The 22,381-nt window shown below is 43.3% G+C and overlaps 1 protein-coding gene across 1 annotated transcript in view; it reads right to left on the bottom strand.

Moving 5' to 3' along the window:
- TTC39C (tetratricopeptide repeat domain 39C) overlaps positions 1–21,733 on the bottom strand; it is a 134,646-nt gene extending 112,913 nt beyond the window's left edge. Inside the window, exon 1 of the mRNA XM_011939257.1 lies at positions 21,471–21,733. The gene's annotated coding sequence lies outside the window, so the exon portion shown is untranslated. The remainder of the gene's footprint in view (positions 1–21,470) is intronic.
- Positions 21,734–22,381: the final 648 nt, after the last annotated feature.

Genomic DNA, 22,381 nt, shown 5'->3' with positions numbered 1-22,381 from the left:
GCCAAGCGGAGCCGGGAGGGAGGGGAGAAGAGGGGAGGGAGGAGCCGCGGCCCGGCTGCGGCGCGTCGTGGGAGGTGGGCGTCCGGCCGCCGCCGCGGGGATTACTCAGCAGCAGCCGCCCGCTCCTCTCGCTCCCTCGGAGGCACCCGACTCGCTCGGGCCCCGAAGCGGAATCCGTTTCCGGGTGTCTCTCACCCAGCCAAGCCGGTCCCCGAGCGGCGGCCGCCTCCACTTCCTGCAGCCCCCGCGCCCCGGCCCCTCCCGGGTCCCCAGGCCGCGCCGTCGCCCACCGCCCAGAGCTGCTCGGACACACGCACGCGGGGCCCGGAGACCCGAGCGCCCCACCCTCTCCCGAAGGGGCCGGACCCAGGAGTCGAGGGGAGGGCAAGGCGCGGAGGGAGAGCGAGCGTGCGGGTGTGGAAGGAAAGGGAAGGGGACGGGGAACTCCGCCCGGGCCGCAATGCAAGCGCGCGGCGCTTTGTCCACGAGTAACTGAAAACCCACGTAGCCCGCGCCTGCGACCCCAGACTCCATCCTGACCCTGGGGCCGCCCCCTAGGATCAGCGCAGCCAATTCCCGAGGAGGTGGGCGGCGGGGGCGGGGCCTCTGGCACCTGCCGGGCCGCTCCCCTGAGCCCCGCGCTGCGGGACTGCAAGGTAGAGCCCCTCAGAGCCGGGTACACCCACTCCAGCCCGCCACCACCATTTGCGCAATGGGGCAGGAGGAGAAATGGAGGCCTCTATGCCATATGCCCAAATATTTAAAAGTTATAAATTCAGCTGCTAAAGTGTGCTCTGTTCTCACACTACCAATTATTCTTGCAAAGCTTTGGTTTTCATATGACCAAATGTCAGCAAAACATCAAAAGTGACTGAATTTAACCATTATCACAGAAGTCTCACTGTTCTGATGATGGGCTGGTGATACCTGGATGCCTAATATTCTAGAGACAAGCAATGCATAAGTCATCTTCATGTTTTTTTCATAAATTTATTTTTATCTAATTTAGCAAAATCTCTTAATGTAGTGTTACAATCAAGATTATGTTCTAATGCCAAATTAAACAACCTTCCTTGAGTCCCTGTCGTTTTTAGAGTGTAGTTTATTAATTTCAACTTGGAGAAACTTTGCTGAAGCATTTATAACAGAATTGTTTTTTAAAATGAAAGCAATCCTCAGGTTTAGAAATAGCTCATGAATTTTAAACATGTCATCCATTATCATGGGACCAATATAAGTTATTACAGAAAAATGCAAAATAATTTTGTCATATAAGTTGCTTTTACTTATTTTGTAAATTGTACCATCCCTTGTAAGAATATCTAAGTCCATATAGGATTTTCAACTTTTATAAATAGAAATTTTAGAGTAATAAGAAGTACTGCCACTCCTTAAGTGTCATCTGTAACTGTTGCAAAACCTTGCTAATTCTTGAGTACATCTGGAACCACACAAACTGGAACACTGACGGAAGCAAGAAAATGGACGATTCTCATCCTTGGGAAACAGTACATTGTAATGCAGGAGTCACTGCATTCACGCTGTCTGAGAAGGATTTGACAAGCTGACCTTTAAAAAAATCTGGGTTTTCTTGGAGTTAACATAAACATAGTTATGTTAACATAACATAGTCTCAAACATCAGCGGTGTCACTATCCTTCATGGCATTGAGAGGCTGTAACCTTTTGTTTTTAGGGCATTGAGCTAAAAATGAGAAGCAGCATTCCCCTGGAGCCTCCATGGCATCAGTCATGATAATGGATGTTGAGGGTTATGCACCCCACTGAGGCAGCACTGAATGCCAGATCCTAAGTTACAGAGGTGCACGTATGTTTTAAATAAATTTATGTGTGTGTGTGTGTGTGTGTGTGTGTGTGTGTGTGTGTGTTGATGGGCAAGGCCCTCAAACGCAGGTCTTAGGGACTGCACTGCTCATTGAGGCCCACATGAGGTCATTGGCATGGAGGGGTCCCCTGGCCACACACTGCCCGAGGTCACTCTGACAACATGCACTTACAGACTGCTGGAACTTTGGATCTGTGGAACCATTTGCCAGATCCCTGAAGCAGTCTAGTCAACAAGGGAGAGAAGCCAAGAGAAAAATATCAGACATAGGAGATAGCCTGCACTCCCCCAACTGGGAAAGACAGCCAAGCACAGTCCTATATGTCCCTATTACTGGGAAGGAAAAAAAAAAAAAGAATTTCAAGAAATTGATGACACTATGTTTATGAGTTGTACTTGAGGCCCTGCAGCTGAGGATGTGGGGAGGGGTGAGCAAAGTCAGAGCACTCTGTGGGGCTAGTTCTGTCTCAAGAACCTCACACAGTCCGTTGTGCAGACAGGGAAATTTAATTGTTGAACAATTAAGGCAAGGTCCAATGCAACTTCCCAGCACCCCACAACAGGCAGGGGAGGGGTGGCGTAGATAGAGGGATAACTCTACTACCTCGTAATACACACCAGATATGTGCGAAATTGGATTTAATCAGGTACCAAAACAGTGACATTAGCATCATCATCATGAAGGGACATTTTAAAATATTTGCTCATGATGAGAGATACAGAAAGGTTCAAGATGGGCTCCCAAATCCTGAAGGAAGAGAACACGTGGACTGGTAATACTTGTGGCAGCTGTAGTTGGCATTGACACCTGCCCCAGGTTCACATTGCAAGGGAGAATTAAGGCTGTGTTTTCTCCACTCGATAAAAATGACAGGTTATAACGGCAGATAGTGGTATCTAAGAAATCATGGTGCAAATTACCTACAAAAGGAAGGAAAATCTAGATTCCTAACACTCCAGGGCACCATACACTTGACACTGTGAGATTGTCAGCACCTTCCTGCAAAACTAATGCAGTCTGCAGTGCACTTGACTTCAGCCAAATAGGATTTATCTAGGTGTTTCCTTTGGAAGTTGAGAGAAAGAGAGTGGAAAAAAGGGAGAAAAAAAAGAGAAAAGAAAAGCCAGTGAGTGGTGGAAATAACCCACTTCCTTTCTGCAGTGGGTGTTACCAGTATTTTGTGGTTCTTCATTTGATTTCATTGTGAAAATGAAACTTTAATTTCAAATGATCAGTAAGTTTTAGACGTGTATTTTTTATAAGGTAGATTTTTAGAAATAAGGTGTTGTGGTTGCAAATGACAGAGAAACCTGACCCAAACTGGCTCAGAAAGGCAAATGTATTGATTGGTGTAGAGAAGTTTTACAAAATGAGGCTATATCCCTGGCTTCAACACTAACCAGGACCCAGTTTCTCCTCTTCACCTCTTAGCTTTGCTACTTTGGTGTTTAATGGCTCTATTCTCAGACAGGGCTGCCTCTCCTGGTCCCAAAAGGTTTTTGGAAGCTACCAGAGCTACAAGCTTGCTGGCTACATCCAGCAGGAAGGCATTGCTTCTCTAACAGCTTAACTGAAATCCCCTAATTAAATCTCACTGGCTTTAATTGGCAAGATTGTAGTCAGGTGCCCATCCTTGCACCAATTAATGTGACTAGGAGGGGCAGATCACTCTAATTGGATTAAGCCAGTCAAGGTCTGCTCCAGGACCTGGATGGGTAGAACCTATTTCACCCAAACTACCTGGCTGGGAAATCCCAGATCTATTAGGAAAAGAGAGGTAGGGAATGGATGTGAGAGCGACAATCAACAAACACACCCTACCCTTGTCTTCCTGAACATGTTTTGAATTTTTGGAATTACATTCTTTTTTTTCTTGAGACAGGGTCTCGTTCTTTACCCAGGCTGGAATGCAGGGGCAACATCATGGCTCAATGCAGCCTTGACCTCCCAGGCTCAAGTGATCCCCACACCTCAGCCTCCCAAGTAGCTGGAACTACAGGCATGTGTCATCACACCCAGATAATTTTCACATGTTTTGTAGAGATAAGGTTTCACATATGTTGACCAGGCTGATCTTAAACTCCTGAGCTCAGGTGATCCGCCCACCTCGGCCTCTTAGAGTGCTGGGATTACAGGCATGAGCCACCCATGCCTGGACTGGAATTATATTTTAAATGCATTTGAAGAATAAAGTACCACAAGAAAACCTTACTGTGTGTACTTTGGTTGTATTAATTTTTTGGTGATGCTAACAGTCATGCCTTCGTGCATCTTTTTGTAAATCCATACTATACGTTGAAATAAATACAGGTTCCCAAAATGTCTGAAATTCTAAGAAGGAGGAGAGTAGGGAAATTAATATCACTATTTTTATGTGGTGCTAGCTTTACCCATTCAGCTCTTCTACTGAAGGTGAAGTAAGATTTAATTAACTACCTTTAACTAGAAGGCAAATCAGGTCAAGGGTTGCTATGTAAAACCTATTAAATTGTTTGGCCTAAAGCTGCCTCCTTACATATTTTAGAAGATTTCTCCATACATAGTGAATTGTAGCCTAACGGGATGCGTAAACAGACTGTAACGAACTCTTGTAACAAGTAGCCGAATTTCAGCCAATCACAGCAGGCAACTGTTCAAACCATAGCCAAATAAGGCAGACCCGGAGCTGTAACCAATCTGTTTCTGTATCTCACTTCTGTTTTCTTTATGTCACTTACTTTCTTCTGTCCACAAATCCTCTCTGATGCATGACAGCGCCAGTTGCTCTGAACCTATTCTGATGGTGGCATTGCCCGATTCTCCAATTGTTCTTTGTCCAATTAAACTCTGTTAATTTATCTAAAGTCTTTCTTCTAACAAACCATACAGCAGGTTCCTTCCTTTTCTGCTCATAGGTGGATCACTAGTTTGCCTCTAAGGAGGGGAACATAGTTGTGGACCAGGGAGGTTCCCCTGGCTGTTTTTGCAGTTGGATATGTGCAGAGGACACTCACGGCTGCCCTGGGAAACCACAGCAGTTACCATGGCAGAGGAAACCATCCCCCTTTGGGCTGGACGCCTCCTCACCTGCCCTTTCGTAAACCAGATAGCCCCCGGAGTGCAGTAACGGTTTAGCCAGGTGTTTACTAGAGATCATTGTTCTGCTGCTGTGAAGGTTCAGGGACAAACTAGGGAAGAAGGCATTGTCTCTCCTCCATGGGTTTCCTCCCCCGGGGAAGCTTAAGCAGTGATTTCTCCTGCACTAGCCCTTGACTGGGGTGTGTTTTTGAGTGGTCCTCTGTTGGTCTTCAGGTAGTTTCATTCTCTCTCCCCATTATGCCTCCCTTCCCTTAACCCATCTCCTTCCTTTTCACTGATAGTCCCTGGTCCCTGGATCTACCATCCCTCCCTCTTCCTTACAGAGATAATCAAGTTTTCCTCTCCCTTGGTCCCTTCTCATGACTTGCACAGTTTGCAGCCTCAGATGAATGTCCATTACTTCTCTTCTCTGTCTACTTACTTGTTCTGTAGAGGGAAAGGCTGTCTCTGGTTTCAAGACATGCATCTACTGAGTCCCTGGAGAGGAAAGTGGATGAGCTCCAGTCTCATGGATAAAGGAAGTATCAAATAGTAGCAGGTTCTATTCAGTGCCCTGGTGAGTTTTCTCTGGATTGTTTAAAACCAAAAAATCTTTCCACTAGAATTTTTTAAACTTTTCTTTTAGATTTGGAGGTACATGTGCAGGTTTGTTACATAGCTAAACTCCTGTCACAGGGGTTTGTTGTACAGATTATTATATCACCCAGGTTCTAAACCCACTTATTTTTTCTGATCCTCTCCCTTCTCCCAGCCTCTACCCTCAAGTAGACCCCGGTGTCTGTGGTTCCCCTTTTTGTGTCCATATGTTCTCATCATGTAGCTCCCACTTATAAGTGAGAACATGCAGTGTTTGCTTTTCTGCTCCTGTGTGAGTTTGCTAAGGATGACGGCCCCCACCTCCATCCATGTCCCTGCAAAGGACATGATCTTATTCTTTTTTATGGCTGTGTGGTATTCCATGGTGTATATGTGCCACATTTTCTTTATGCCATCTACAGTTGATGGGCATTTAGTTTGATTCCCTGTCTTTGTTACAGTGAAGAGTGCTGCAGTTGAACTATCATGTACATGTGTACCTGTGTCTTTATGACATAATGATTTATATTTCCCTGGTTATATACCCAATAATGGGGTTGCTGGGTCAAATAGGAATTCTGTTTTTAGCTCTTTGAGGAATGGCCACACTGCATTCCACAATGGTTGGAATAATTTACACTCCCACCGACAGTGGCACTATAATTAATTTCTATCTGGATTCCCCATTTTTATCTAAACAAGAAAGGTACTTTCCTTCTATTCATGTGACTTTACCTTGTTTCCTACTAAAAATCCTGGCCTTATGCTAAGGTATTATTAATCCTTTCCTGCAAAAAACAGAGGGCAAATGGCACACCCGAGCTCTTCTCTCCAATCAGTAGGCTTCTCCCCTGACTGCAGGAGGAAGGAGGAGATATCTTTTGGTTCATCTAACAAAGTGTACGAGTCTATTTGGGGTGGAAGCGGCAGCAGTATTGGCATTTGCTTCTCGTAGTGGATTTGTTTCCAAATCTTTAAAGTGTAGTCAGATTCCCTCGGACATACGAGAGCATGCAGTAGGTAGGTGTTCACGACCTGTAAGTTGAATGGTGAGGGTAAGCTACAGAGGGGATGAATTGGACTCAGAAGAGAAAGGAGATTAGACCAGGAGTCTAAATCGTGGGTTATGACTCTGGTCCTGCAATGCACTGACTTTGTGATTTGGAGCAATTTGACTTCATCTCCTTCAGCCTCAATTTCCCCCATTTATAATATAAAGATAATCAGTACCTTCAAGGCAAGTAAATGAGATAGTGGGCATGTGAACATGCTTTGTTAATCTGTAATACCAAGATATTATTTGAACCTATACAATTTATTTTCAGATATTAATTAAAGTCAGTGGGTCCTTCTGTTCACATATTTACTTGTCAACAGCATCTTGAAATTTCCAGCTAAAAGAAAGTCTGTGCAATTAAATAACTAGTTGCATCATATAGAGATGATTAATTTAAACCATTTCTAATATAAACAATACATGTTCACTATTGTTAATGCAGCATGAGGAAGAAGTACAGATTTTCTTCAGAATGTATAAAAATATAAAATAGTCTGGGTGAGGTGGCTCATGCCTGTAATCCCAGCACTTTGGGAGGCTGAGGCGGGTGGATCACCTGAGGTCGGAAGTTCAAGACCAGCCTGGCAAACATGGTGAAACCCTGTCTCTACTAAAAATACAAAAACTAGCCAGGCCTGGTGGTACATGTCTGTAATCCCAGCTTATCAGGAGGCTGAGCCAGGAGAATCGCTTGAACCCTGGAGGCAGAAGTTACAGTGAGCCGAGATCATGCCACTGCACTCCAGCCTGGGCAACAGAGTGAGATTCCATCTCCAAAAATAAATAAATAAATATAGTAAAAATATATACACTTTAGAGTTCATTTGGACCTGAATTATTTCTGCTTTTATAATCCCTCAGTATTATTTTGGACAAGGAAATAGATAATATTTGGCATGAAGAGTTTTAAAATGCACCTCTGTGTTCTGTGTGTCCAACATGTTTTGCAGTCAGCTCTTGTTTACGTATGCATTGCTGATATAAAATAATTCCTTATTGGTAAATCATTTGTGTTTTGCTCTGCGGTTACTTAGCAATCCATGTGTCTCAATCCAGAATTCTGTGCCACAGAATTCCCCTAAAGTAACTTAAGGAACCAGTTGAAGAAAAAGTTTTCTGTCTGCAAGTAATTCATACAGGTATCGTCTTTATGCACAGCCTACAGCTCATGAGCCTGATACTCTGGTTTTTCATAGGATACTCACTGGGTGCTCCAACTGTGTCAGGAATAGGGGTAAGTGCTGGCAATATTTAGACAAATATGACAAGGTCCCTGCCCTAGAGAAGCTCATCCTGATGAGACATGTAGCCAAATACGCATTCATAGCACAATATGGTAAGTGTCATAGTAGATCTTGGTGCCAAGTTGGTCAGAATCCATTTATTCCTGGACTGATTTAACACTATCTCCCTACATGATTATAACAAACTTGTATCTTACGTATTGATATTTACTGCTGTTTTTATGAATTTGTTCATTCTTTACACCTTTAGAGTTCAGATATGGGCCACAGTAGATCACCTGTCTCACTGATTTATAGTCAATCCTTGATTTTTTGCCCCCACCCCACCCCCCACCCGACAGCATTAACCAGTTTGTATTCCTCTGCTGGTCATTGAAGATAGATAATCACTGTTTTTGATCACTTTCATTCACATCCATCTTCAAAAGATGATCTACCACAACTGAAGATACTTAAAACGATGTGAACAAAATTTTGAAGACAATTCCAGGAGGTAAATTAGAAAGAAGAAAATAATACCTTAAAGAAAGCATCTGTAGTCTCCCAAGGTGTGTAAAGGAGAAAATAACTGCTACCGTATATAATATTGTTTATTTGTTTTTAAAAATTTGGGCTGAGCATGGTGGCTAATGCCTACACTTTGGGAGGCCAAGGTGGGTGGATCACTTGAGCTCAGGAGTTTGAGATCAGCCTGAGCAACATAGCAAAACCCCATCTCTATAAAAATACAAAAAGTAGCTGGACGTGATGGCATGCACCTGTAGTCCCAGCTCCTTGGGAGACTGAAGTGGGAGGATGGCTTAAGCCTAGGAGGTTGAGGCTGCAGTGAGCCATGATTGTGCCACTGCACTCCAACCTGGGTGACCTATCTAAAAAAAAAAAAAAAAAAAAAAAAAATTCCATAGGATAAGCTCACTTACCCTAAGGAAGGCGCACACACACATTCTAAAAACTAATCTTGAAAATGTTCTAAATTAGATAGTGGTGGTTGGTTGCACAACTCTGTAAATACACTGAAAACCATTGACTTGTATTTAGTTATTATTATTTTTTTAGAGATAGAGTCTCCCTCAGTTGGCCATGCTGGAGTACAGTAGTGCAATCATAGCTTATTGAAGCTTCAAACTCTTAGATTCAAGCCATCCTCCAACGTTAGCCTCCTGACTGCAGGCACACATCACTGCAGCTAAGTTTTACTTTTAATTTTTTTTTTTTTGAGAGACAGGCTCTCGCTTTGTTGCCCAGGCTGGTCTTAAACTCTTGGCCTCAAGAGATGCTCCCACTTCAGCCTCCCAAAGTCTTGGGATTACAGTCATGAGCCACCTTGCCTGGCCAGATTGTATACTACACATGGTGACTTTTGCTGTATATAAATTATATCTCAATAAAGCCGTTAATTGAAAAATAATTTTAACCATTTTAAACCACAGGGTGTAGAGCAGTGGAATAAGGGAGCTAATGGCTTGAGTCCTGTGCTTTCATATACCTGGGACAGAAAAAAATATTTTATTATAAAAAAAACATCTTATCTTTGAAGAGTGTCCATCAATCTAGAAAGACTGCTGGCTAGCATCACTACATGCTGGGTGCTGGGTAAAGACTTTACAAATGTTGTTCCATTTAATTCTCAAAGTAACTCTGTAAGGTGGGCTTTATCCCAAGTTTAAACATGTGAGAAGAAAGACAAGTGTAATAACTTTCCCAAGGCCATGACGCAGGTAATGCTTAGAGTGAGGTTTAAGTGTAGGCCTCATTGTCCACAGTGGTTCAGTCTTAGTTGTTAACTTAAAACTTAGTACCTTCTGGAAACCTGACTGAGGGCATTCACACACATGCTTATGAATTTCATGGCGTTAGTTCTTCCTGAAAGTCGTACTATTCCTTAGTTAGAAGGCATTTTGAAGACATGAAAATACATTATCTCATATATGATCTAATTCAGCAAAATTAGGGTGCTGAATCAGGCATCTGTATTTTAGCAATAACCTCAGGTGAGTCTAATGTCAGCACATTTCAGAGCCCTTATGAGAAAGAGTTGTCCAGATGGTAACTTCCAGAAAGAAGGGTGGCTATTCATCTTTGTGTACATTGCCTGATTTTTTACCCTTATTGTATGTTTGAGAAATATGGCATGAAAAAATGAATGAAAGCACAGCGGAATGCATGATTTTCATGGAAAATCATGCTCACATCCTTGCACAGGAACAGTTGTATTATTATATTAAACTCAGAATAAAGGTGCATATTTTAACCTTAAAAGCAAGAGCATTTCATGTGATGTCTTTAAAAATTCCATGCAGCTAGCGAGGTATACATCTGGAGTTGAAAGAAGCCCCACACAAGGGTAACCAGGTCAGAAGGAGACATGCCAACGCTAAGGATGGAAGGAGGATGTGGACACTAAGAAATCACTTAATTCCTAACTCTTGACATTTATTTTTAAATGTGGTTATAAAAGAAGACTCAGAACATTTGGCTGTGTCATGGCTAAAAATACACATTTTTCACTTCTCCTCACTCCCTTCACCCTACCACCTCCTCTGAGACAAAAACAGTAAAAACAAGGATATACTGTGAGATGATAAAGATAAAATGAGAATGCTGTCTATACCCACAGACAGGGAACTGGATGCTCAGATGCCACAGGAACTCGTTTCTTCCTTCCCAAACCCAGGCCAAAGGACAACAGCTGGCTGGACTCAGGGGCAATCTTACTTCCCTTCCTGCTCCAGAAAGGTAACCACCTCTAGTAGCCTTGCTCCTCACCTCTGCCTCTGGAGTGGTATTTGCCTCTGCACTGTGCTTTTTTGGGGAACTAAAATGGCCTCATGTAATTAAAAAATGCTGGGTCGGCCGTGGTGGCTCACCCCTGTAATCCCAGTGCTCCGAGAGGCCAAAGCAGGGAGGATTGCTTGAGGCCAGGAGTTGGAAACTAGCCTGGGCAACATAGTGAGATCCTCATCTTTACAAAATTTTTAAAAACCTAGCCAGGTGTGGTGGTAGGCCCCTGTTGTCCTAGCTACTTGGGAAGCTAAGGCAGGAGGATCACTCAAGCCCAAAAGTCTGAGGCTGCAGTCAGGTGTGAATGCACCACTGTACTCCAATTCAGGTGACGGAGTGAGACCTTGTCTCTTAAAAAAAGAAAAGCATTCATTTTTCATTTTGTTTTTCTCTGTTCAACTAAGTAACTCAAGCCATTTAAAAAAGTATTTGTCTTTAGAGAGCTTTTTTTTTATACAAGGGTCATACAAATAGTCATAGGTACACCAGTGGTTCACTCAAAGAATGATAGATTCTATAAACTGCAGGTCATCCCAGATGTCATCCAATACGACTTATGATTCATCAGAAACACTATTATATTTGACCTATGACAAGGACCAGTTCAGTTCAACAGGATCTTTTTTGAGGACCTACTATGTGCCAGTCACTGTATGCTAGCTGCTGTGAAAAACATAATTGACTAAAATACAACCCCTGAACCTGGGAATCTTCTAGTCTAGTGGGTGAGACAGACACACTGACAGATCTTTTAATGTAAGATGGTCATAAGATAGAGGTATACACGCTGTGCTTTGGGAGCACAGAATAGGAACATTAATCCAGCCGGGGGTTCATGGAAGGCTTCCTGTGAGGGATTTGATGACTGAGCTGACTGTGGACAAAAGAGGTAGGAAGTGGATTCCAGGCAGAGGAGCAATGGCATGGACAGGTGAGACTGCAGAAATCCTCAAATAGTGCAGTTGTTCTGGAGTATAGAGAGTGAAGCAGGAAGTGGCCAGAGACGAGGCAGGAGAGGTGGTCAGCCCTCAGGCACGAGGGCTTTCTGTGCCTTGCCCTGGAGCCTCTGGGCAAAGAGGAGTCAGTAAGAACTTAGGACAGAGGAATGACATGGTCAGATTTGTGGGCAGATGGAAGATTTAATATGGATTTAATTTAGTATGAATTTTAATTTAGTATATAGACTAGAGACTTATGGAAGGCAATTGCAGAAGAGCAGAGCACTTGTAACTCCCACTGTGTGTGAAATTGTTAGTTCTCTTTGTGTTGCAAGTGACCAAACCCAGTGCAAACAGGCTTCAGTGGAAAAGGTACAGCCTGAGGGTGGATCTCAGGCATCTGCAGGGCTGGATACATATATTCACTCAATGACACCACAATTCTGTTTCTTTCTACAGTTTGGTTTTTTTCTCTCCTGCAGAGAGAGAGCAAGTTAACAGGACAGTTCTTCGTTTTGTAGAACTGTCCTGCACATTGCAGGAGTCTAGCATTCCTGTCTCACAATGCCAAAAGCAACCCCCAAGCATTAGAACAACCCAGAAATCCCCATACATTAAAAAAGGAAAAGGTCCTGAGTGCAGTGCTAGCTCCCATCTTGCACCATCACTCTGGGCATTCAAGACCCCTCTTTGCCAAACTTCAGTTTTCTCTAACACCACCTGCCTTTAAAACTCTAAATGGCCGGGCGCGGTGGCTCAAGCCTGTGATCCCAGCGCTTTGGGAGGCCGAGACGGGCGGATCACGAGGTCAGGAGATCGAGACCATCCTGGCTAACCGGGCGAGGTGGCAGGCGCCTGTAGTCCCAGCTACTCCGGAGGCTGAGGCAGGAGAATGGCGTAAACCCGGGAGGCGGAGCTTGCAGTGAGCTGAGATCCGGCCACTGCACTCCAGCCTGGGTGACAGAGCAAGACTCCATCTCAAAAAAAAAGAAAAAAAACAAAAAAAACTCTAAATGGCTGCTGGTCAATTCGATCTCCACTGACTCTGTGAGCAAGTAACCATCACTAGAGATCTCATCAAGTTGGAGTCTTTAAATCTGGACCCCACCCCACTTCTTTTAGTTTTTCTTTCCTGTTAGCATTGGTCTCCATGCTTGCCCATTCATAGAGGAAGAGAGACCATCTCCCTCCAGTTTTCTAGATCCCCATTGGCAAGGATAATTCTGATGGGTGCTGCTTGTGTCACCTGGGAATCCTAGAGCCAATCGCTGGAGGATAGGATACTCTGATTGGCCACCCTGGGTCCTATGGGAAGGCACCAAAGAGGCTGACAGCCCCGCAATACCACACACAATGGGGGAGAAGTTGTCCAAAGAAAGACATGTGTGTAAATAACTTATGTCTGCCTCAGGGGATAAATAAGCAACAACAAAATAGAATTACTGTACACCTCACCCTCCAATGTTGCATTCTGTGGTAAATAAATTTTAAACCCTCAAACTTCCTCTTACCTATTCCAATTTTCGTGAACTTGGAAAATGACCTAATTGAGTAGAACCCAAGAGTAATGAAGCACCACCTTGTGAAATGTTTATTTAGGACACCGATGGGAGGATGTGGTGGTGATGGTAGAGGCAGAGCTGTGAAGAACTGAGAGGCTGTTAGAAAACTCTGGTGGAACGGTGGCTGGGGAAAAGGTAAGAAAGTCAAGGGAAAGGGACAGTTGGCCTAATGGAAGAACATCAGTAAAGCAAGGACTCAAGGGGGAAGAGAGAAAAGAGAAAGGAGATGGGAGAGACAGTGAAACTTTATACTAGACCAACTAGAAGGGTTGGTTTATCCCAGGAAAAATGAGACAGAGAATATCTAGAATCAAAGAAGAGGTTAACTGATTAATTCCTAATATTTTTCAAGGACCTTGGCTTAGGACATGAATCCAGTGACCTGAGGTCAGCAGTTTCTATCTGAACCCAAGCGAGGTTGACCTGGGGCCTGGGCAGGTAAGAACCCTGCTTTTCCAGACATGAAGTCTAATAGGAACACAGATAAAAGTAGACTAGAGCAGACCAGTGGCAGAGATGAGGCTGATGGAGGAACCTCTTGACTATCCAGGAGACCCCAAGCTTGCTTTCAAGCATTAAACTTCTGCCAGGATAATCGAGTGAAGGCAAGGCAGCTGTGTAAAGGTTTACCTCCAAATTTTCTTACATTTTACATAGGTTCTAGAATGGACAGAATCTCAAAATTGGGTGGACACAGAAGCCATTGCATCCGAGATCTCAGATCTTGATCCAACTCTGGGGAAGTCTGTTGACCTTGATCAAGTTGCTTAACATCTCTCAGCTTTGGTTTCATTATTAACAAACACACGTAACAACAGTCTCTGTTTACTTCATGAGATTACTGCGATAACCAGGTGACAGGACCTACATAATTTGGGGGGCCCAGTGCAAAATGAAAATGTGGGGTCCCTGGCTTAAAAAAACATGAAGAATTTTAAGATGGCAACAGCAGGGCATTGAACCAAGTGCTTCTGAGATCAGAGCCCTGTGTGACCACACAGGTCTCACGGCCTTGAAGACAGCCCTGCCAGGCAAGGTAATGTGCATCAAAGTACTTTAGCAATCTGCAAAAGTTCAACAAATTGGTAAGGATTCTCTTTCTTTTTTCCCCCTTGGCTCTCCAGGACTGTATTTGCTGGGGCTGCTATCAAAAATACCACGAACTGGATGGCTTAAACACCAGAAATTATTCTCTTACAGTTCTGGAAGACTAAAGTCCAAAATCAAGGTGTCGGCAGGGTTGGTTTCCCTGAGAGCCACAAGTGAAGGATCTGTCCCAGGCATCTGTCCTTGGCTGGTAGGTAGCCATCTTCTCTTTATGTCTCTTTACCTTGCCTTCCCTCTATGCATGTCTCTATGTCCTTCTTATAGGGACTGTAGTTATATTGGATTAGGGCCCATGCTAATGACCTTGTTTTAATTTGATTACCTCTGTAAGACCCTATCTCCCTATAAGGGCACACTCTGAAGTGCTAGGGGTTAGGATTTCAACATAAGAATTTAGGGGTTGGGGGGACAGTTAAACCCATAACAAACATCAGAGCCCCTGCACTCTTTGGAGGCATGCTGATGGTGTGAGGTCTCATGAGGAGGTGGTGATGTTAGGGTCTAGTAGAGAAAGGGTCCTGCCCCCATGGTAGTGGTGTTTGGGCCCCGGTTTCTGCTGCCTAGTTGCCAGCTCTCATTGCTTGCATTATAAGCCCACTCTTCAGTTTCTGAAAGCTCTTCCATGTACACCCAATACGTTCATTTTTGGTTTAAGGAAGCTAAAGTATGTTCTTGTGGCTTGCAAGTAAGAACCGTGACTGATACTCAGATACAACATTAGAATCAGGAAGGGAACTACTTGGACTTAAGTTTTGGGCCTCCCCACATTTGCTCAGCCCCATCTGCCTGCTGGGCCCCGGCTGTTTGCTCAGTGGGGAGCCCCAGCTTCCCAGTCTCACCTTCTCTCTGCCACTGTCTGCAGATGCTGCTTCCCCACAGGGTGAGGGCTGACAGCTGGGCTTAGGCATGGCTGCTACAATGCCCACCTTATGGGAGCCGAGGCGTTTGCAGCCCAGGCCCTAGCACAGGGCACTGGATCGTCCCAGCACTTGCAGACTCAGATGAAGCTTCTTGCCCCCTGGCTGGGAGCCTGGAAGATGGCTGCCTTGTCACTGCCTAAAAGGTAAATAGCCCAAATTGAGGGAGAGTTGAATCCACAGAGGACCCACTTTGACCAGAGAGTCAGGAGATAAGCTCCTCTCTCTTCCTCCCCTGTGACGATTTCGAAATGTGGTGGCTCCACATGGCCCGTCCAGAGAGTCCTGTGTGGCTGAGACTGGTGTGGTTTCTGCAGCACCCTGGCCAGTTTAGTTCATATCACCCCACATTGACTCCCTTACCCTCACCCTTCCAGCTCTGGGATAGAGCCTTACACCTTAAACTTGGCCTCAGGCTCTGATTTCTATGGAAATCCTGAAGGCTGGGAGCCTTGCAGGAAGACTTAGGTTTTGAATGTGGAAAGGGAAGAGAGGAAACCATTTCATTACACCCATATGTCCACAGCGCTCAACTTACCTGAGGCTCAAACACATAAACTGGCACAGACCAGGAACTGTGAACAATGAAGCTGGGTATGTTATGAAAATATCAATTATGTCAGAGCCACACAGGGACCTGAGGCAGTCATCCAAGATCATTCAGGACAGAAGCTGGAAAACAAAAGGGCTTTCACCTGGATGAGCCATTTAATGGCAGCTGTGTAAATGGACACCAGGGCCACATGTGTATATTTAAAGGGTGTGACTTACTCTCCCCATAGTGACAGGTTCCTGAGCAGCAGGATAAAAGGAATTTTTACCACTGTATAGTAGTTTACCACTTGAGTGCTCCAGGGAGCTCCACTGTCTCTATTTAGAACCGGCTTGATGCTTACAGTTTAGACTGCAGTACTACACCAGAGAAATAATTAGATATACCACTTCCATGTAGCATTTATTTCAGCCCACAAATGATGATCGGTTAGGCTATTCAGGGATGTGTAAATACATTTATAAATTCTTATAGTTTCTTTTAAAAATAATTTTTCTAATTTGTATTATTATTATTACATATTTTGGAAACAAGAGTCTTGCTCTGTGACCCAGGCTGGAGTACAGTGGTGTGATCTCGGCTCACTGCAACTTCCATCTCCTGGGTTCAAGCAATTCTCCCCTCTCAACCTCCAAGTAGCTGGGATTACACGCATGCGCCATCACACCTGGCTAATTTTTATATTTTTAGAGAGATGGGAGTCTCACTACGTTGGCCAGGCTGGCCTCAAGTGATCCAAATGCCTCGGCCTCCCAAAGTGCTGGGATTACAGGCGTGAGCCACTGCACCTGGCCTGGTTTCTTCTTAAAATGAGGTTTGAGTAGGTCTTCTAAAAATATTTAATAATAAAAACTGGAGTTTGGGACAACTAAAGACAACAATAAGGGAAATTCCAGAAGGAAAAACAGCCTGACATCTGCCAGTCCTATGATACTGGCAAATGACCAGGCCTCTCTAAACCTCAGCCCCCTCATCTACAAAGTAGAGAATATAATAACCTCTCACTTGTTATAAGAATTAGGGGAGCTAGTGTGTGGGGAAAGCCTAGTGCTCATACATGTTAGTTATATTATCTTTATTGATCACTACAAATTACTGCTTCTCAAGAACACTTTGGCAGTATACAAAAACACAGTATCCTGCCCCTCTCTGTGCCTCACATTTCAGAAGTAGAACACATGTTTCTATGCTCCAAATTGGCTCAAGGCAACTCTTCTCTAAATCAATTTGGTTTTTTTTCGAGACAGGGTCTCACTCTGTCACCAAGGCTAGAATGCAGTGGAATGATCACAGCTCATACAGCCTTAAACCACTAGGCTTAAGCAATCTTCCTACCTCAGCCTCCTGAGTAGCTGAAACTACAGGCACATGCCACTACGCCTGTTTTGGTTTCTTTTTTAAATTTTTTTATTATTATTTATTTCTATTTTTTGAGACAGAGTCTTGCTCTGTTGCCCGGGCTGGAGTGCAGTGGGGCAATCTCAGCTCACTGCAAGCTCCGCCTCTTGGGTCCAAGCAATTCTCCCTGTCTCAGCCTCCTGAGTAGCTGTGATTACAGGCACCCACCACCATGCCTGGCAAATTTTCGTATTTTTAGTAGGGACAGGATTTTGCCATGTTGGCCAGGCTGGTCTCGAATTCTTGTCCTCAGGTGATCTACCTGCCTTGGCCTCCCAAAGCGCTGGGATTACAGGCGTGAGTCACTGCGCCTGGCCTCTTTATTTTTCTTTTTAGAGACAGGGTCCTGCTGTAAGGTCCTGCCTGGGCTGGTCTCAAACTCCTGGCCTCAGGCAGTCTTCCCGCCTTGACCTCCCAAAGCACTGAGATTACAGAATGGAGCCACTGTGCCCTGCCTAAATAAATTTATTTTTCTTCTTTTTGAGACAGAGTCTTGCTCTGTCATCCCGGCTGGAGTGCAGTGGCGTGATCTCGGCTCACTGCAACCTGCGCCTCCCAGATTCAAGCGATTCTCCTGCCTCAGCCTCCCGAGTAGCTGGGACTACAGGCATGTGCCACTACATCCAGCTAATTTTTTGTATTTTCAGTAGAGACGGGGTTTCACTATGTTAGCCAGGATAGTTTCGATCTCCTGACCTTGAGATCTACCCATGTCTGCCTCCCAAAGTGCTGGGATTACAGGCATGAGCCTCCAAGCCCGGCCAACCAATTTCTTAATAGGAAGGCATCCACCTATGCCCTGAAGTGAAGATTGGGTCCCCAGTCTTCCTTGAGCAAGGTAGGTCTCAAATATTTGAGCGCATGCAAATCTCCTGGGCTATGTATAGATTTCTAGGCCTCCTCGTCAAAAGTCCTGATTTAGTAGGTGTGGGGCTTGGGACTGGGGAATCACGGTTTTTCACACATGTACACTGGTGCACACATTCACATACACATGCCATGATTCTGAAGCAGAAGATATTTGGGCCACATTTCCAGAAATATTCCCTGCAGGGCTCACTCCTCCAGCCCTATGATGAGTATATGCAAACAACCTGAGGTCATGGAAAGCATCTCCAGTGTTTTTCCCTTGGACTGCAGGCGTATTTAATTAGCCAGTGCCCACACTGACCTTATTTTAATATTAGCACAGGTGCAATGGCTTACATTTAGAGTGTACTGATATAAAGAAGTTATAATGATGCAGTGCTTCCCAAACTTGGCTGCATAGTAGATACACTTAGGGAAATTTTTGATGCACTGCCCCTCCTCCATCTCTCTGGCCCATGCCCAAATCCAATTAGAAAATCGGCAAAAGATATGAAGAGACATTTTACTGAAGAGGATATACAGATGGCAAATAAACACATGAAAAGATGTTCAACATCACTCATTTTGATGGAAGTGTAAACTAAACCACAATGAAGTTTCACTACACACCTACAGAATGGCTAAAATAAAACATAGTGACAATATCAAATGTTGGCAGGAATGTGGAAAAATTGGATCTCTCCTTGCTGGTGGAGATGTAAAATGGTACAGCCACTCTGGAAAAAAGTTTGGCAGTTTCTTTAAAAACTAAACATATACTTAACATACGATCCAACAACAGCACTTCTGGCATTCATGCCAGAGAAATAAAAACTTATGTTCCTACACAAAAACTTTTTATAAATTTTTGAGACAGAGTCTTGCTCTATCACCCAGACTGGAGTCCAGTGGTGTGATTGTGGCTCACTGCAGCCTTGATCTCCTGGGCTCAAGCGATCCTCCTACCTCAGCCTCCTGAGTACCTGGAACCACAGGTTTATGCCACCATGCCCGGCTAATTTTTTTTTTTCTTTGGTAGAGATGGGGTTTTGCTATGTTGCCCAGGCTGGTCACACAAAAACTTCTATACACATGTTCATGGCAGCTTTATCTGTAATAGCCCCAAGGTGTAGTACATCTATACCAGCAATAAAAAGGAATGAACTATTGATTCACACAACCTAGACGGATCTCAGGTGCATTATGGTAAGTGAAAAAGCCAATCTCAAAAGGGTACACACTGTTTGATTCCATTTATTTATTTATTTAGAGACAGAGTCTCACTCTGTCGCCCAAGCTGAAGTGCAGTGATGCAGTCTTGGCTCACTGCAATCTCCACCTCCTGGATTTTAGTGATGTTCGTGCCTCAGCCCCCTGAGTAGCTGGGACTACAGGCGCGCACCACCACACCAGGCTAATTTTGGGGTATTTTTGGTAGAGATGGGGTTTTGACATGTTAGCCAGGCTGGTCTGAAACTCCTGACCTCAACTGATCCACCTGTCTCGGCCTCCCAAAGTGCTAGGATGACATATGTGAGCTACCATGCCTGGCCGATTCCATTTATTTGACAGTCTTGAAATGACAAAGTTATTGAGATTAGTGTTCGTCAGGAGTTAGGGATAGTAGAGAGAAGGCAGGTAGGTGATACCATGAAGGCATATCTTTGTGATGATGGAATAGTTCTGCATCATAATTGCAATGCTGGTTATACGAATCTTTTACTATCCTTGAGCAGCTGTGAGTGAAATGGCAGATCAAAGTTTATTTTTCATAAATATTTAAGTAATGTCACAATTAGCAATGCTATTCTAGATAATTATTTAATTTCACTACATATTATAAACTGAAAATCTATGAAAAATTCATCTGCTGAGTATCACGCTCAGTAGAAACAGCCGTCTGAGGTACAGCCCTGCGGGACTTTGAGTGTTAATATTGGGTGCATAGTGATGAGGCTTTTCTAAAGCCTTGAAATGGGGCCAACTGGTATTACCTAAGGAAGGTAAGTAAGGTTCAGTGTGTGAGCATAAGCCCTGGCTATGGGAGGAGGGACGAGTGGGGGAAGCACATGATGTTAAACTGGGCTAATGGGTTTAATTTCCCTTTGTTTTCCTAGATTTCTTGGCAAATAGAAAAAGCTCTCTTGGTTTTCCGTTTAAAGTTCATGACAGATTCCCTAAGTGTTTGTAAAACATCTGCCAACCACACTGATGAGCTCTCACACAAAGATTTTGGAGATACAGACTGATTTCCTTTGGTGACTACAACTGATTTTTTTGTTTGTTTGTTTAGTTACTACAATTGATTTTATCTCTATAATTTTCTTCTCTGTCATCTTATTTTAAACAAACAAAAACTGTGGCACAAAAATAAAGTGATAGTTTTTGAGGAAAACGTATCTATTTGTTTTTCTTTTTGTATTTTCAGTCAAAACATCTAAGGAATGATAATGAAAATAATAGAAAACCTTTTGCACTGGGAAACTGTTTCTCTCTGTTTTTAGCCTTCATTTGTTTTTTTGCTGTTTTATTGCCAGAGCTTCATATCTTTTCAGAGATTCATGTGCATAACAGTTTTAAATGTTTTTCCAAAATGAACTCCAGCTGAATCTCAGAGAGGAAAGCTTTGTTAATGGCAACAATTCATTTAAGATTAATATGCAGCTTTCTGGCTGATTGTTGGTGATGTCATATGAACCATTAGGTTGGTGCAAAAGTAACTGCGGTTTTACCATTAAAAGCAATTATTTTTGCACAAACCTAATACCAAAACTATGGTCCATTTCTATTATATTTCCCAAGACAATTACATTGGTATATAATATTTTTCATAGATTTTCAGTTTATAATATGTAGTGAAATTAAATAATTATCTAGAATAGCATTGCTAATTGTGACATTACTTAAATATTTATGAAAAATAAACTTTGATCTGCCATTTCACTCACAGCTGCTCAAGGATAGTAAAAGATGAGATTCTAAATTTCACAGCCAGAGGCCTACATTTTGATCTTTATATAAGATTTAATGAAATTCACCCTGACATTTTTGGTCATTTTTATACATTCTCAACCAAGTAGGAGTACAAGATCTATAAGTGAGGGTCTACTAAATTATTTGATATAAAAAGGGGTCAATGTACCTCATAATAATTAGTCATAACAAATGCTATGGGCATTTATTGAGCATCTGTGTGTAGACATTATGCTATTGTAGATATTTTCTGTTAACCTGATATTAATGCATGTCTTTACACCCAGCCCTCCAAGAGATACTATGCAAATGCTTTAACATCTGACATTTGATGAAAAATAGCAGAGATTTTAAAGAATGACACTGAGAAAGTCTTGTCACATTTTTATGGAAATCCATTCTGGAAGCATTTCTTTCCATTATATGTCTTGTCTATTTCATATTGAAAGCCCTTTTATCACAGCCTCAATTTGCATTAGTATTTTTACATCAAAGATGAACTTAGCCAGTGCAATGACAACATGATAAAAACATAAAATGATATAACAATAATCTTGCTTATTACTCATCCTGTCTCATTAAGCCACTTACCACAAAAGAAGCTTGAGATTTCTCAGGAGCAAGATAGAATTCTTAGGAGTCAGCCTTTCTGAGCCAGTGGCAGGAGAGTTGCTTCTAAAGAGGCTGTGTGTGTAGGTGCTGGAGGGGTTAGGTCTCCAGGAGGGACAAGACAGGCAGTTGGAAATAAATTCAGAATCCTGCCTCTGTTGTAGCAAAACTCTCCATTCTCTTTCTCACCTTTTCTCAGAACCTGCTTACATAACCGTGGTTAACCTATATGCGTAAGCATGATTAAAAAGATTGACACAGTCTGGCAGTCTTTTCTGTGCTATGCACCCAAGAGCACAACCCTTGGGCCTGAAGTGTTGGCGGCAGGCTCTGGCTCTGTGCGTGGTGCAGGTCAGTCCGGCCTGCTTGCCAGTTACTCAGTAGTTATGTTCAGGGAGAAGCAAGCCATGCTTGTTAGGCAGATTGCTGCACTCTGAGCACAAAAATGTCAAGGGCACATAATTACTACTAATGCAAAAACATAGAAAAGCTGCTGCAATTAAGAGGCAGTGGAGCGGTGCCTTTCTTATTCCTGGAGAGACTGGAAATTACAGTGAGACAGCACATTGGGCTTTCTCTGCCACCTAGTATACACAAATATTTTCAATTAATTACAATGTGTAATGGTTTATTTATTTTTGGATCTCCTGTCTCCCCGTAGGCTTCATGTGGGCAAAGACCACATGTCTGGCTTGTTCACCACTGCACACTCCCAGGACATGGTAGGAATTTAGTGACTATCTAATGAATGGATGACCATAGTATTTCAGTTTTAGGAAAGAATTTCCAAATACATTCTTCCCCATTCATTGAGTCCTTATTCAACCAAGTTAACTAGACAGTATGACCTCTACATTGTTCATGGGGAATTACTGAGCCAGACCTGGGGGAAA

The sequence above is a fragment of the Colobus angolensis genome, unplaced genomic scaffold, assembly GCF_000951035.1.
Source record: "Colobus angolensis palliatus isolate OR3802 unplaced genomic scaffold, Cang.pa_1.0 Scaffold18, whole genome shotgun sequence".
In the NCBI taxonomy this organism is placed as follows: Eukaryota; Metazoa; Chordata; class Mammalia; order Primates; family Cercopithecidae; genus Colobus; species Colobus angolensis.
Note: the sequence above shows the minus strand (reverse complement) of the source record. Positions and strands in the feature narration are given on the sequence as shown.